The sequence below is a fragment of the Pogona vitticeps genome, chromosome 3 (genome assembly GCF_051106095.1).
Source record: "Pogona vitticeps strain Pit_001003342236 chromosome 3, PviZW2.1, whole genome shotgun sequence".
NCBI lineage: Eukaryota > Metazoa > Chordata > Lepidosauria > Squamata > Agamidae > Pogona > Pogona vitticeps.
Genome location: NC_135785.1, coordinates 56,150,872 through 56,167,197, shown reverse-complemented (window position 1 = coordinate 56,167,197; position 16,326 = coordinate 56,150,872). Strand labels below are relative to the sequence as shown.

The window sequence follows — 16,326 nt, the reverse complement described above, 5'->3', positions numbered from 1 at the left end:
CGACTAAACAACAACAACAGAAGATTTATATCAGAATCCATCTTTCAAAAAATAAAATAAAAAATTGTGTTTTCTTTTATCTGATTTTTAATCCAATATGAGTCCTTATTAACACATTATAATTTTATTAAACCAACTCATAAAAGGATACTTAATCCTTGGCATCTACCAGTAGAACTACCCAAGCATGAGAACTGCACACAAAAGCAGCCTTCAGATCACTGTCAACAGCCTGTAATATACTTTTCTGTGTATCAGTTTTCTTTTACTTAATGTGAATTACTGCTTCAGACCCTTGTTGCTGGAAAATGCCTAAATTTCATCTAAAGACAATAAGTAGTCTTTAGTCCCTTTTAGACTTAAGCTAAGTAGCACCTTTGGGGGTAATATCAGTATCAAGCCAACTTGCAACACGAAAATGGCACAGAAAGGAAAGGGTTTCTTCCCATCCAGCACAACTCCATGATCCTGAACCAGAAGAGTGACACATCTGCATTTTATAAAGTAATGCACAGTAGTAGACACTTGCTCAAAGGTATTTGCTTAAATGTATATTTGACCTTAATAGTACCATAAGGAGGAAATATCTAACATCTTATTACTACAGATTTATTTGCTCCAGAAGAGAACAGGCTATTCACTAGTGGCTACCACAGAATACATGAGGATACGATTGTTCTCTTCCTGTGCCACATCTCTTGAGCCTTCAGTCATTGGATAACGGGCATCTCTTTACCATTCTGCAGGCAACAACCTAAGGATTTTGGAAAGGAGATGTTTCCTGTGCAGGTTCCATTAAGATGAAAAGAGTTCGAACAAACACATGTTTGTATATCAGCATTCATTTCAATAGCACTTGTAAAGAAGAACCCATAATACTCTGAATTACTTTCATTTTCTTGCAAATGATAAGGAATATGAAAAGAACTGCTCCCTTTCATTTTTCCCAAGGGAAACAAGATTAAAGGTGACTAACTTTCCAGAAATGTCAGTGATTTCACCACAACTCCAAAACATCTTTGAAAAGCCTCATTAGTTCAATTCCATTTAATCTCCCCTTTTGCTTAGATCTTCATTTTGTTCTCCCATCTCTAGCAGGAGGCTTTTATTATTCTCAAAAAAAAATAACTAAAAATGGGGCTGCTCACAACATTGTAACACTTCATAGTACAGTGGATGATTTCTGTTCAAGCTGACCTAAAAGTTTTGTGGAACCTCTAAAAATAAGTGCCTTCCACCTGTTCTTGCATTCCATTCTGTTTCTCACCGATACAGAAGTTCAGATTTATCATGGAATTGTTAATCCTGTTTATGATAATGTACAGTAGCATCCCCACCCCCAATTCACTATTAAGGCAAGGAAATTTTAGTGCTGTGTTTTCTTTTCTTTTTTGATACTGCAATACATTCTCATAAAAAGGAAACATGGTTTGTCAAGATGTTTGAAACAGGCCCATATGGAATAATGTGGCTATGTGGCTTCCAGAACATATCCTGGAGGACATATAACAGCAGCTAGCTCTCTTTCCCCCTCCAGACATTATGCTGCTGGTGGTGCTTGTAGAAGCTTTCCCACCACCCACCCACTCCAGGCCCCAACTGCTACCGCTAAGGCTTATGCAAGAAGAAAGCTCACCATTCAAGACGTCTGCGCTCCATTTCATGTCTTGCTCCAAATGGCACAATGAGCTCAAGTTCATATACCCACCACCTTCCTCCTTGGTGCCCTCCTCTTGCTCCTGCTTTTTGAGGGCTCCTTCGTAAGTACATATAGAAACATGTGTACTGAGTCAGTCCTAGTACCAGCTAGGGATGGGTGGAGGTGCCATCTCACATCCCAAAATCAAACTTTCATTTCCCCCCTTGCCACTCATGCTGATACTTTTCTCCCCACCTAGAAACTTGAGGAAACATAGATATTTCCTGAGACTTCTGCTGTCATCTTAAAAATTGGCAACTTTCTATCTCATTTTCAGGCTTTTCTCTGGATCACCTCACTCATTCCAACATGTCTGCTAGCATGTCTAATTCCAGTGCCCTGCTAGATTCAGCTACATATGCAACATATTTAGTTGAAGAACACAACTGAAAATATGCATGTGTAATACACGTAGATACATTACATTTGTAATTCAGTAGTACATATCGGAACAGGCTTCAAATTTTGACTCCATGCTGATTCAGCCCACAGTTATTCATAGATTCCAGTATTCTATTATGGAAATTGCTTCAATTTGTATCTGATTTTGACTATCAAAACATCTAATTAGTACTGTCCTCTTTGCCTCTGGCATCATTAAACACTCACTATGCCGCTGTGAGAGAAAGGTTGTTGCTAGACTGTGAATTTATACCAGATCTTCCTCTCCATTGCTACAGGGCTTATCACAAATGTGCCATAAATGTCCTCTTTTGTTTAAAAGATATATCTATACTGTGATATTCTACACATTTGAATGCTGCCTTCCTATGAAATACAAGGAGACCCCATACTAATACACTGCTAGAGGCAAGCTAATGAAAGCAAGCACAGGAAATATAGCTGAAAGCTACATTGAATGGTTTCTTCCTCATAATCCTCTTGTTGTATTCCAGGTTAGAAGATTAGATAACAAGGCTATTTTTAGCCTTCTAGGCTGACTGACTAGGTGTTAAGGAACCAAAAGGACATATGAAATATTCTTTCTGCACCAAGAAACCTCAGCCGTTTTCTCCTTTATGTGTGTTTAATCAATAATTTATACCCTGGTTCTTCCACATTAGAGTTATTTTTAAAGCCCCTTTCTTGGTTACCTTCAGTACCAGTGCCATATGGGCAATAGCACAAGCTTTTGGAGTATTAGTTGTAACCTCCCTGCTCCAGTCCTGCTCCATAATAACATTTTACTTGGGACCACTACTGGGTTGATTGCATTATTCACAACTTAACAAAGATGCCTGAATCCAATTCCTGAATAAATTCAATCAGCTCAATCTAGTTTAAGAGTTGATTCAAACATTACAGAGTTAAGGTGTACATTGCACAAATAGGAGTAGCTGACTTAATTTTTAAAATGTTTTAGTATTTGTATATAACACTCCAGAAAATTGTGGATAACCTGATCTCTTTCCTTTGCAGAAACAAAGCAGAACAAACTTAAGGAGCTAGTTCCATCATGGTGATATACACCGCTTATACTTAGAAGCATCCAAATACATGTTATTAATCCATGACACATGAAGACTGGGCTCCAAAGGAGGTTCTGTCTTTCCTTTCACTGTCTATTATCCTTCTTCTGCCAGTATAACATTTCCATTACATCATCCATTCATTGAGGTATACTGAAAAAGAAGAAAATCACTAGGCAATAAGGAAGTCATTAGTGTAGATGTGGCCATAGGGCAAAATTTTATACATGGTTCTTTGTTTGGAATATTAATCATAGACAAGGAAATTGAGATACATCCACCAGTTAAACACAAACATATCATTTCCTGTAATTGTACTGTCCCTTTATATGGGTAGATCAAGTTGCATTTATATGTGTAGCTCAAGTTCACTATGCAAGTTGTGTTTAAAAGAATTTGTGTTGGGTGCTGTCAAGTTGGAACTGACATATAATGCTTTCAAGTAAGTGAAACACTTAAGGAGTGGTTTTACCAGTTCTATCCACATACACACACACACTGTGTTTCCATGTCAAAGCAGGGGATTCAAACCCAGGTCTCCTGTGTCATGATTACCAACTTTATCCTTTACATCAGTGGTCCTCAACCTTGGGCCTCCAGATGTTCTTGGACTTCAACTCCCAGAAATCCTGGCCAGCAGAGGTGGTGGTGAAGGCTTCTGGGAGTTGCAGTCCAAGAACATCTGGAGGCCCAAGGTTGAGGACCACTGTTTTACATCACACTCAGTACCTTGTTAAAAGAATGAATTCAATGTATTCAATGGCAAATGAATTTCAGGGAAATGTCACCTCTTGATGATATTTCTATATGTAAAATGCCTTGTATAACTACAACCTCGCTACCTATCACATTGTACAAAGCTTAACCATGGGATTCATGGTACACTTAACAGCACAAAATGTTCCCTCATAACTATCCTTGCTTTGCTTCAGGTAATAATTGATGAAATGTTTTAAATGTAGAGAGAGAAAATGTGGTTTGTGGGGATATACCTAAAATATAAAGTGACAGCAGGCTGCTCAGATGCAAGCAAGATGACTTAACAGAAATACAGCTGAATGCTAAATTAAACAGGCATTATTTAAGAAAGAGATATGAATTTATCTTCAAATGGGAAGGGTGAAATCTGAGGAGAAAATCACATAATCCCTGCTTCTTTGGTGGCTTAGCTTAGCTGTCAGAAGCCTATATCCTAAATTGCTGAGACACTAATACTAATCTCCATGTCAGGAGAAGGGTGTTGATGATGAGCAGCCAAGCATGAAGCAAAGGTATATCTTCAGCCAGTTAGTCATTGAAGGGAAATCAAGCAGAGTTTATGCGCATCAGGGGATAAAAGCTGATCAGGAAGGTTCTGAAATCATATGTTGACATATGGAAAGTCAATGTAAATTTCGAAGCATCAAGCATAATATGATTAGATTTCCTGTCTGGTTTGGAGGCTGAGAGTAATACTGGCAAAGGTGCAAAATGTAGAAGGAAAGCCAGAGAAAACTCTATGCCATTTTCAAATTGTGTGGTTCTCTCTCAGCTTTTGGATTAAGAGAGAAGCAAAGTTTCAAGTTGAGCAATATCAGTTTAATGTGTTTTATTGGGTGACTAGAAAGTTATAAACAAGGCCAGCGTTTGAGTTCTCTAGAACTCTGCATCAGGCAAACACGATATACAATTTGAAGGCAGAGGGCAGAAAGGAGACTCCTTTTAACATATTTCCTCATCTGCTTTATTTTTCAGAATACTTCTTGGGACAAAGAGGTGTGGACTTCTCTTTCCTATCCTAGTAGGCTCCAATCTAGCTCTTTGTGCATTCTTTTCTACAAGTGAAGGGCAGGAATTGTTTATAAGTAGTTGAACTGGCTGGTGTGTGTGTGTCTCCAGAAGAACATTTTTTTTTTGGAGATATATACACATGTTCACCTGAGAATTTATGTGCAACTGAGATGATGCAGTAGTAAAATACTGAGGGCTCATTCTGTGGTATTTTTTGTTTCAGTTTGAAGAAATCATACTAGTTTTTGCATCTACACATTGGCAGTTGTTTGTTTCTGAATATATTGGGATGCACTCGATTATCCCAGTATTACCTGATCACACACATCCAGAATTGTTCTCCACATCTTGCTTCCAACACTGACCTAGACTAGGCATCCTTCAGTCTCGAGAGACTATGGTAACATGGTCTATATGGAGGACTTGGAACAGCGTCTAGTGTGGCTGAGAAGGCCAATACGAGAGTGACAATCCCTTCCACACTGAAGACAAAAACAACCTGTTCCCTGTCCAGCTCCCTGATTTTGCTGCTTTCGTGACTACCTCTTTGCCTCAGCCTGCTGGACAAGGGTCTCTTCAAATTGGGAGAGGCCGTGATGCAACGCCTGCCTCCAGGCTGAAAACTCAGATGTCAGGGTTTCCCATCTGTTGTGATCCATTCCTAAGGCCTTCAGATCCCACTTGCAGATGTCCTTGTATCGCAGCTGTGGTCTCCCTCTGGGGCGATTTCCCTGCACTAATTCTCAATACAGGAGATCTTTTGGAGTCCGACCATCTCACACCACGCCCAAGCCAACACAGATGTCACTGTTTCCGTAATGTATACATGCTAAAAATTCCAGCTCGTTCTAGGACTACTCTATTTGGAACTTTGTCCTGCCAGGTGATACCAAAAATGCGTTGAATACAAGGCATATGAAACGTGTTCAGCTTCCTCTCCTGCCGTGCACAAAGGGTCCAGGACTCATCTAGAGAGATTAAAGAGCTTTCCATCTGATCTAGTCCGGAGATAGACACCTTCTGTTACAGTTCCATAGGCATGCTTCAGCATGACAGCAAAAAAGATCCCAGAAAGCGTTGGTGCGAGGGCACAGCCCTGTTTCACTCCACTTCAGATGTCAAAGGAATCTGATGTTGAGCCATCAAAAACTACGGTGCCCTTCATTCCCTCATGGAAGGACCTGATGATGTTGAGGAGTCGAGGTGGACATCCAATCTTGGGAAGTATTTTAAAAAGACCATCCCTGCTAACCAAATCAAAGGCCTTTGTGACATCTATGAAGGCCACAAAGAGTCACTGTTGTTGTTCCCTACATTTTTCCTGCAACTGTCTGAGGGAGAATACCATGTCAGTGGTGGATCTATTAGCTCAAAATCCACACTGTGATTCTGGATAGACTCTGTCTGCAAGCACCTGGAGTCTCTTCAGCACAACACGGGCAAGCAGCTTCCCTACAATGCTGAGGAGAGAGATGCCACGGTAGTTATTGCAGTCGCCCCATCTCTTTTGTTCTTGTACAATGTGACGATGTTTACATCCTTCATGTCCTGTGGTACTCCACCTTCGCTCCAGCAAAGACAAAAGACTCCATACAGTTTGGTGGTGGTGATCTCTTTACAGCACTTCAGCACTTCAACAGGGATGTTATCCTTTCCAGGTGCCACTGACCACCCTTCCACTTTCCCCTCAATTTACCAATCTCTTGCCACCCACTTTGGTCTCTTCCTTCCCTTCTTGTTTTACCCACTCACCCTTCTAAAACCTTTAGATTTTTATCTATCCACCCATTTCACTGTGTTAAGTTCACTGGTATTTATCTTTTCGTGATCTGCTTTTTCATTTGTTTAACTGTTTCTTGCTTTTGGAATGAAACACCTAGGCAATAAAATGTGTATGGGGAATTAGTAGAAAGAAATAGGAAAGAGTGATTGGGGTTGTTTTGACTGGGGGATTCTGAGAGCTGTAATCCAGTACCTGCATTCTACTTCTACCTCAGCCATGTCCCTTACTTGCCCAGTTATCCCCAGTATTAACCCAGGTACAGCACTAACCCAAATTAGGCTCAGAACTGAAGTCCTGTTGGCTTCAATGCTCAATTTATTTTTAAAAATCTGAATGTTCAGAATCCTGCAAAACTGAGCTAAGGCTATAAGCATGTGTGTGTGTGTGTGTGTGTGTGTGTGTGTGTGTGTGTGTGAGAGAGAGAGAGAGAGAGAGAGAGAGAGAGAGAGAGAGAGAGGCAGGCAGGCAGGCAGGCAAGCACGCGCACACACACACACAGAGAGAGAGAGAGAGAGAGAGAGAGAGAGAGAGAGAGAGAGAGAGAGAGATGCTAACCCAAAAGCTGTATCTTAAATTCAGGCTGTGTATTACCACACTATATTATGAATAACCTGGCAAGATTCTTATCCCAGTTCCTGGAAGAATAAATTCTCTCTAGCCTTCTCCTTTTGCCACTTAAATATTGAATTACAAAGGCAACCTTTCCTGTATCATGTTAGTTTAATAAAAGCACCAATCTCTTGTGTAACCTTTGCCCAAATCAACTGGTACCTGCTGCGAGGTTAGGGGAGGACTTTCAAGGAAGAAAGGAAAAAGGGGGAACAAAGAAGCAAAGTAAATAAAACCACTATAATTAGACAGCTGAAAACCAGAAGTCCTGTTAGGAACAGTCTTTAGATTAGAAACAAAGAGCAGAATACACTAGCATGGGGGGGGGGAGGCTTAGTTTTTTATGGGGAGGTGTTGCCAACTGAAGAAGGGTTTTTATGTTTTGTTTTGTTATAGGTAATGGTAGTCGTAACACTACAAGTCAGATGACTATACAGAAGACAAAGCTACAGCTTAAGGGTTGAATTAAAGTATTTAGAGGTAGAAAGACATTGTGGTGCAGAAAGCAGGTGCATGCTAAAGGAAAACAAAATATATGACACACATTTCTCAGGTGGTTGCTGTTTACTAAGCCACAGAAAATGCATAAAAATGTGGGAGCTCTAGTACATTACTGAATCCTGCAGAGACAATCTCAAAATTTGCAAGGGATGCCTATTTCCATTCCCATAATTACCAATTATTTAAAAGAAAGGTGGAGAGTACAGGGGAAACTAGACACCTGTTCCCTAAGATTCTACAAATATAGTTATCACTCAGGTTGTCCTCATCAGTGTGGAATCTCCTTCTGCAGACCATATTTGTGGACACAAATGTAGGTGAGAGTCTATTTTCAGTATAGTTTCTCAATTTGTATAGGGTGGTGGAGAGAGGGAGAGAGAGAGATGGACCCTCCTACAAGTTCTCCAGTATGCATGAAGGCATAAACAAGCAACAAGAATTGACTATGTCCTTCATTTCAAGGTCTGTCAGATGTGAGTCTGATTTAAAAATAGCAAGGGGGATCAGGACCTTGAAGTTGCCAATTCAAAGTTAGCACTGGAATAACAGACACAGTCCTCCCACCTCATGTATGATGCATTATAATTCTGTTTAATTTCTTAAAAAATTGTTATTTTGCACCTGTACATATGAATTGGCCTATGCAGTTTTATGCCAAACAGTGCTGTCTTTTGTCCTCTTATTTTGTGGTACATATCCACCTTTTTGTGATGTGCAAATGGCCACCTTACCAAAATGTTCAGATCTCTGCTGAGACCTCACCTTGAAAGGATGGTAATGCAAAGATGAAATTGTACTAACAGGACAAGACTGCGGAACTGGGGGGAGGGGGGATAGGGTGCTCGGATCACATTTTTGGCAAATGGCAAGAGGAACCTCAAATGATATGAATCCAGCTCACTGTGTGGAGGCACTGCTACCAATGCCATAAATTGCTGGGATAGGCTGTGACCAGCACCCTGAACAGGCCATCTGAGCTCTACCAATACCCCTGAAAGGTCTGCTGGATACAGAAAGTGTCAGACCTCAGGCAGGCGCTAGCAATGGCCAGCCCACCCAGGAGGGAGAAGCAGCTGTGGGGGATAAAAACTTTCATCTGAGTGATACTGTGTGGGCTGGGCTGTGTGAGCAGGCATGGGCTATTAGGGGCAGAGGAGGAGGAAGGACAAGAGTCAGAGGCGGTTGGGATGGAGGGATCAGGAAAGGAAGAGTACTGGGTCCACATGGAGGAGGATCCTGCGCCTTCCTACTCCATGGAGGAGCTCTTTGAGTATATTCTGAAAAAGGATCCATGGATTGTTATTGATTATGTACAACTGTAAGTGTCTAAGAAGACAACAAGAATTCATGCCACCCCTTGGAACAGAAGATCCTGGCTGAGGCACCTTGACTGCCAACAAGTGATTGCCATCACCCACCCCAGCTCCAATGCCCACACAGAAGAGGTGCCAGAGGTAGCAACCCAGCAAGTAGATGACCATCTGGAGGGTGGTATAAGGCCTCCTTGAAAAAGGAACAAAGAGTGAGTGATTAGGACAAGGACTTTCGGCAGCTCCATGCTTCCTATTCTAATCAGCCCCAGCCAAGTCAACTGGGAGTTGTAATGAGACTATGCTTGCAGGGTAGTCAGTGCAGAAAACCTGGCTTCTTGAAGGCAGGACTTGAGGGCAGGAGCAGGATGCCAGTGATGAAACCAGGAGTGTAAACCGTGCCTCCCTCCCAATAAAGTTGGATTCTCCTCAACCTTCCAGTCTGGAGCCTATGGATACTCATAAAGAAGAGAGGACACCCACCACCGCCACCTCTTGGTGTGAGGAGGTCATGCTCATACAGTACATACAGAGAAGATATAGGACAATTCTGAATGTTGTTTGTTAGTGTAGATTTTGAATAGGACAGACCAGCCACACTTGTTGTTCCACCAAAGGATGCACACAGGAACAAAATGTAGCACAATTTAAAAAATTTGGCCCAGAAATATTTTTCTTTAACCCACAGGACTCCTAAATGCAAGAGAAGCCAAGGATACAAAAGCTTTGCAGGAAAGGACAATAAGTATAGTAACTCATATTCTAGGACAAACACACATACATCTCATCCATACATCCTAGCATCTCTACCTCCTGCCTCCACTCAGTCATGGCTTGTTTCAGGCAGTCATGGAAAACGTCAGGAACATGTGGACTCCTAGCACCTTAAACTAGGATTGTAAAATCAATTATGTACATGTACTACTATCTGGACATACCACACTGCAACCAACCCTGAATGAGGATTATAAATGAAGCCCCAAATGCCAGTCTTATCACATGAGAACAATGCATGCTGGCAAAAGCTTGGAGCATACTGGAATAAAAGGAAAATTTAATCTTTTTAATGGCTGCCAGAAAACCTGAAATAATGGTCCAAAGTCCCTGAGAGGTTAAATTCCCTCCCATCCTTGTTCCTTCTTTCAAGCCTGTCTCACACATATGAGATGCAATATACCTTTCATTTAAAAATATAGCACATTCTGTTCTGCACTCAAAATATCCCAACATATTTAAAGTACAATCATCTAGTTCCTCACAATTTATCAGAAGACCTTTGTATTTACTACAAATACACAGTCCTGAAACTTTCCCAAAGGCAGAAACTCCTCTTTGACATGATGAATAGCTATGTTCCACAATGAGGAAACTGCTTTCTATCAATAGATTTTATTGCTTTTTAACATTCATGATAGAATACAAGCCTCAGTGGAGATGTTCACGGTATTTCCTATCTAATCCTTTTTTATGAGTGATACATGACAGGTTGAAGTTGGGACTTTCTGCATACTCAACTATGCCCAACTACTGCTATGGATTCAGCCCATAAAACCCATTCCAACTCTTTGTTTAGAAAGACACCCCTTGTGGCTCTTCTTAAAATGTTAGTTTATACCTACACCTATCATTCCCATGGCATGTAACAAAGAAAGGATGGGCTCAGGGACAACACGACCATCCACTGGAATGAAGCACCTGATTTTAGATGTTATAAAAGGGCAGCAGGTCGTTAATTAATAATTATTGTACTTTTACTGACATGGAACAGGAAAGTCATTTATGGGATCGTCTGCCTTTCATTCAAAAGAAATCCCTTGACCTTCAGTTATTAGTCATCTTCACTTGGATGAATGGCACTAGTGATCCATGATTTAAAGAGAGGGAAATAGATATCTTCCCCCCACTTTGATTAAAGCTGCCAATGGTTTGTGAGGCACCATTTCCTGCTTCCTTTGGGTGGCAGAACATCATGAGGTGACAACAGGTGGATAAATATGCAGTAAGTCTTCCTCCCCACTGCTTGCTTACCCTTCCTCCACCATGCTGCAGAAGACAGTGAGAGAACGAGTCTGTCATGACCGATCTCTTCTTCTCACTGCTGAGTTACTTATTATAGAGAAGCAGGGCAGAAATGACAGCAAGTGGAGGAGTAGAGGCAACCACCGATATATGCTTACTTCTTCTCTGCCACAGTGAGAGGGTTGGAGAGATGACCTTGGTAACTGTGAGGGTGAATCAGAATGTAAGATGACTTCATGCACACAATAAAACAGTGTCTGCATCTGCTGTCCACCTCTTAGTTTTGGGTTTGATACTCAGAATTCAGACACAGAAATTAACTGGATTAACTGGTTGCTCTTTGAACGATGTAGAATCAATGCAGGCTAATTTAATTGCACATAGTTCCCATTGAAATCAGTGGAAGTTAAGTCATTATTAATTTGTTGCACTGATTTCACTCAGATCTAAGTTGTCCCCAAACTTAAATACCTTGGATAGCTTGGTGACAGGCCTCCTGGGTTGAAAATGCTGCTGCTAAATGCCACATTGTTCATTTCTGTGCCAGCTTCAAGGTGATGACTTTGACATACCAAGTCCTAAATGGTTTGATACCTGAAAGAATGCTTCCTCCCAGTGAGATCTGCCTGACCTACTTGATCTTCCCAAGTGAGGCGGTTGAGATTATTGACCCTGAGAGAAGCCTGGAAAGAGAAGACTAGAAACCAGACCTTCTTAGAAGTTGCCTCCCATCTCTGGAACAATTTCCCACCTAAAATCTGCCTGGCCCCTACACTGGGGAACTTCAAACAATAGACATGGCTTTTCAGACAGGCTTTTCCAGAGATGGCAACATGAAAGTGCAGTGACAGTTTCAATGCTTATTTCTCCTACACCCTCTTGCCTTTTAAATTAGGCACATAGACTCATCCACTTGTGCTTCAGCCACAACTATTCCTCAGATGTGACCTGTGAAAGATTAGCTGTAAGATGTTCCCCTGCCTTTGAGCTGAAAAAGTTCACAATTGGAATCAACAATAATGGGTTAGGTGGCCCAATGAAAGCTTGATTTGTATATTCTTAAGACCCATTCCTTATAGATTCTTTTTTTTTTGTCATTGACAGTTTTCTCAATACCATAACTGAGAAATTTTATTAACTTCTATGAAGCCCAAGAGCCTTACCCCAGCCCCCCCCCCCATTTGTCTATGCCAAATTGACAGAAGTTTTTGAAAATGGAAAAGCAGACTTTTCAGGGTAGAGGCTCTAGATGACCATGCATATATGTAACAAGAGGAAAGGCCATCATTACCATCCTTTAGAACTGTAGAGCTGGAAGGGATAATTGAGTTCAGTCAAGGAGACTGTGGGGCCACCAAAGACTCCTCTCATCGGGCAGATAGGCAATCAAGGAGGAGAACTTTTGGGCAGATGATGTTGACTGGGAGGTGTGTGAGGCTCAGGAACTGAGAATGAGCAAGTCTCCCTTGAAAGCAGTGAGACCAAGCCAAGAATCAGCACTGGACATGCCACTGCCACCGATGAGGCCAGGAGTATGCTCCTCACCCAGGATCAACCTGAGAGTGAGCTGGCCCTCCGACAAGCAAAGCTTCCTGCTCTGTACTCTTGTTCTTAATATTCAACACACCAGACAGAGCCAGCTATGTTTGCCTGTCCTTTTACTAGGCATACAGACCAGAAGGATCAGTTGGGACTTCCCACATTCAGAGTGGTGACAGGGCCCATGCCACCCACTGGCAGGGGCAAGTGACTGCTTCGATCCAACACCTTTGTTGTGGTATCCTATACCTTGCCCACTTGTGAGTGTTGTTGAAACTTACAGAAAAGAAAGGACTCCGTTCCACACAGTAGTGCAAGCTGACAGAAGGTTATGGGGAATGGCCAGGACAGGAGCATAAAACCTATAAGAGTCTGGTCTAGGCATTGTTTAGCCAGGACCCCTTAACTGGGCTTACTCAAGTTGCCTTCTGTTAAAAAAACATTTCAGTTTGAAGTAACACTTGGTGTTGTCATGGAGGGGGCCACAGGGGAAGCTCACAAAGACACAGTGAGGAATTGAACTCACAGCCTCTGGCTTCACAGCCAGATACCTAAACCACTGAGCTATTTCAGACTGAGTGTGATATTTAAAGCCCACAATAAAGAACCAATATAATCTGATGGATAAGAGTGTTGTGTTTGCACACTGAACACCAGAGATGCAGCCCATACTCAGTCACTTATTCAATGGGAGTAACTCTATTTCAAAAGCTTGATCTGGAAACTATTTGTAATAGTAAGGACAATCAAGTTAAAGCTCACTGCACACATGGAGCACTACAGATGAGATCTATACACATCTGCTAAGATTAAATGAGGGGAATAAGCACCAATGCCTCCTCATGAAAAATATTTGTGAGAAACTCTGAGGTAAGAAAATTCTCAGACAAGAAAACTATCCACATCAGATTGATCTAGGTGAGGGGAGTGCTACCCATATTATAATTTAACAAGAATAATCCTTGAATTAATATTGGCACTACATTTTCAAAAGACCCCCTTTCAAAACATCAGTCTATGCTGAGTGCAACATTTATAGGACCACAGTCTAATTCACCAGCCTTTCTCAAGACTTCTCCCCTCCTCCTTTTTCATTTAGTCTTATCAACACAGATTTTAAAAAACAGCTGAAAGGAGGATATTCATTTCCGTCAACAACTTCCAATTTAATACAAGGCTGACTTCAGCATGATTGCTATCTTTAATTCTCCCCACATTGGAGATTTTCATAAATATACATGGAGAAGTCCAGTTTTTTCTCCCTAAATGACATTGAGGCTATCACATCACAGTCTGGTGGACTAGTGTATAATGAATGGCTTAGGAGGCACAAGGGTCCAAGAGAAAGAACTGCAAGCTCAGATACATGCCATTTGGTATTTGCATTTGGAGATATGTATTCCAATTAATATTTTTTTAAAAGCAGTGTATTTTAAGAGTGTTTGTAGTAGGTCTTTTAACACTTTATTACAAGCATATATAGAGAGATGCCCCAGAATAACCAAAAGTAGTCTGAAAATAAGTCCAGATGGATTCCCTCCATCACACCAGTAACATTTGCTAGGCTCTCCATGTTCATGATTCCTTCTGATCATTATAGAGGCCCTATCACTGCTGTCTCACAACTGCCACTCTCCATTAGGACTAATCATGTTTTAATTGTTTTTGACCCAACAATTTTCTACTACTCCTATCCAGGTGATGTTTCTGCATTGTTGTTGTTACTATGTGCCATCAATTTGAACATTTTTGGCTCCAGAGACAGTTCAGGTTTGATTTGCTCTAGAACCCACATGTCTGTCTTTCTGGCAATCCAAGATATCCACAAAGCTCTCCTCTAGCATTTTATTTCAGTTGAATAATTTTTTTCCTGTCCAGCTTTCACACCTGTACATAATGATTGGGAATACAATAGTATGACTGATATTGATCTTGGTCTCCAGTAGAGATGGGGGTATTCATATACTGTACAAATACCCCCACAAAGATGGACATAATGAGGGTCTAGCCACTCGTCAGCCTGACAGGGAGGCTCGTCTTCCCTCCTTCTGCCAGGAGTAGCTAGTCAACCATGAGCTCCAGAGCAACTGGAGGGAGCGCAGAGCCCATGGCAGCAATGGATGGGTAAGTGGATGGTGCAGCCCCCTGGGGGCCAGACTGCCAGAAAGACAGACATGTGAGTTCTAGAGCAAATCAAACCTATACTGTCTCTGGAGGCAAAAGTGTTCAAATTGATGGCACATAACAATAACAACAGTGCAGAAACATCACCTGGATAGGAATAGTAGAAAATTGTTGGGCAGAAAATAATTAAAACATGATTGGTCCTAATGGAGAGTGGGAGTTGTGAGACAGCAATGATAGGGCCTCCCTCATTATGTCCACCTCTGCTGGGGTATTTGTATACATATACGAATACAAATATCCCCATCTCTAGTCTCCAGTGACACATTCTTAAACTTTCTGTAATGATCTTTTCTAATTTCTTCATTGCTGCTCTTCTGAGTCTCAGTCTTCTGATTTCTTAGCTGCAGTCTTCATTTGGACTGATAATTGAACCCAAGTATGCAAAATATTTTATTTCAATCTCTTCATTATCAACATTAAAGTTGTGTAGTTCTTCTATAGCCACAATTTTTGTCCTCATCTTCAACTGCAGTTCTGCAGCTACACTTTCCTCTTTCACTAAAAGTTGTTTGCTGGTTTCTGCCAGGAGAATGATATCTGAATATCTTAAATTACTGGTGTGTCTTCTACCAATTTTCATTCCTTCATCTGAGTCTACTCTGGGTTTCTGTATGATATGTTCTGTGTTCAGATTGAGCAGATAAAATGCACCCTTGTCTGAGACCTTTGCCTATAGAAAACCATTCTGTCTCTTTCCATATTCAGGATACTGTAGCCATTATTTGCATTATGAGACACATATAAGCCCATGTTGATATTCGGAGCAGACACTTTTTCTACCATTAATATTCCTGGATGAAAAAGGTGAAGTTATAAGGACTGTGTACATTTATTGTAGAGTTGTATAGAAAGGCTACAGGCACACATATTTGCTTAGACAAAGCAACAAAATAGAGGATTAATTATCAAGGACAAGTCCTATGCAGGTGATGTCTTTCTATTAGAAGTCTTGGCGGTAGCGGTATTTGGGGCATACTGTCATGAACTCTAAGAATTAAAGCCTTATGTTACTCTGCAAATAAATATGGTAGCCTGATATGGTATACTGTAGCCCATGCAAAACAGGCAGATTTAACACACAATGAAAGCTGTAGAATAATTACTGGATGCCTGAAGCCAAGCTAAAATCAATCACTTAGCAAGCACTGCACCCAATGGAACATAGAGAGAGGTAACAGCAGCTAATAATGAAAGATTCAAAGTATCTACACAAAATGTACATCTACTCTTTGACCGACCTACCATACTTCACCTCCCAGATTAAAATTAAGCAAAAGCTTTTTCAGATCATCTATGAAGGAACACCAGAGAGAGCGTGGAAAGAAAGAAGACTAGTCTAACTCCTGGTCAAATAGAGAATTGGGTTATCTGGAAATACTTAATAGGCTACAGAATGGAATTGGCTCAACCAAAGATAACCTAAGAAAATGGGGGGGGGGG

The 16,326-nt window shown here is 41.1% G+C and overlaps 1 protein-coding gene across 1 annotated transcript in view; it reads right to left on the bottom strand.

Annotated features, from left to right (window-relative positions):
• NEURL1 (neuralized E3 ubiquitin protein ligase 1) overlaps positions 1-16,326 on the bottom strand; it is a 202,977-nt gene that overhangs the window by 177,792 nt on the left and 8,859 nt on the right. The window lies entirely within an intron of this gene.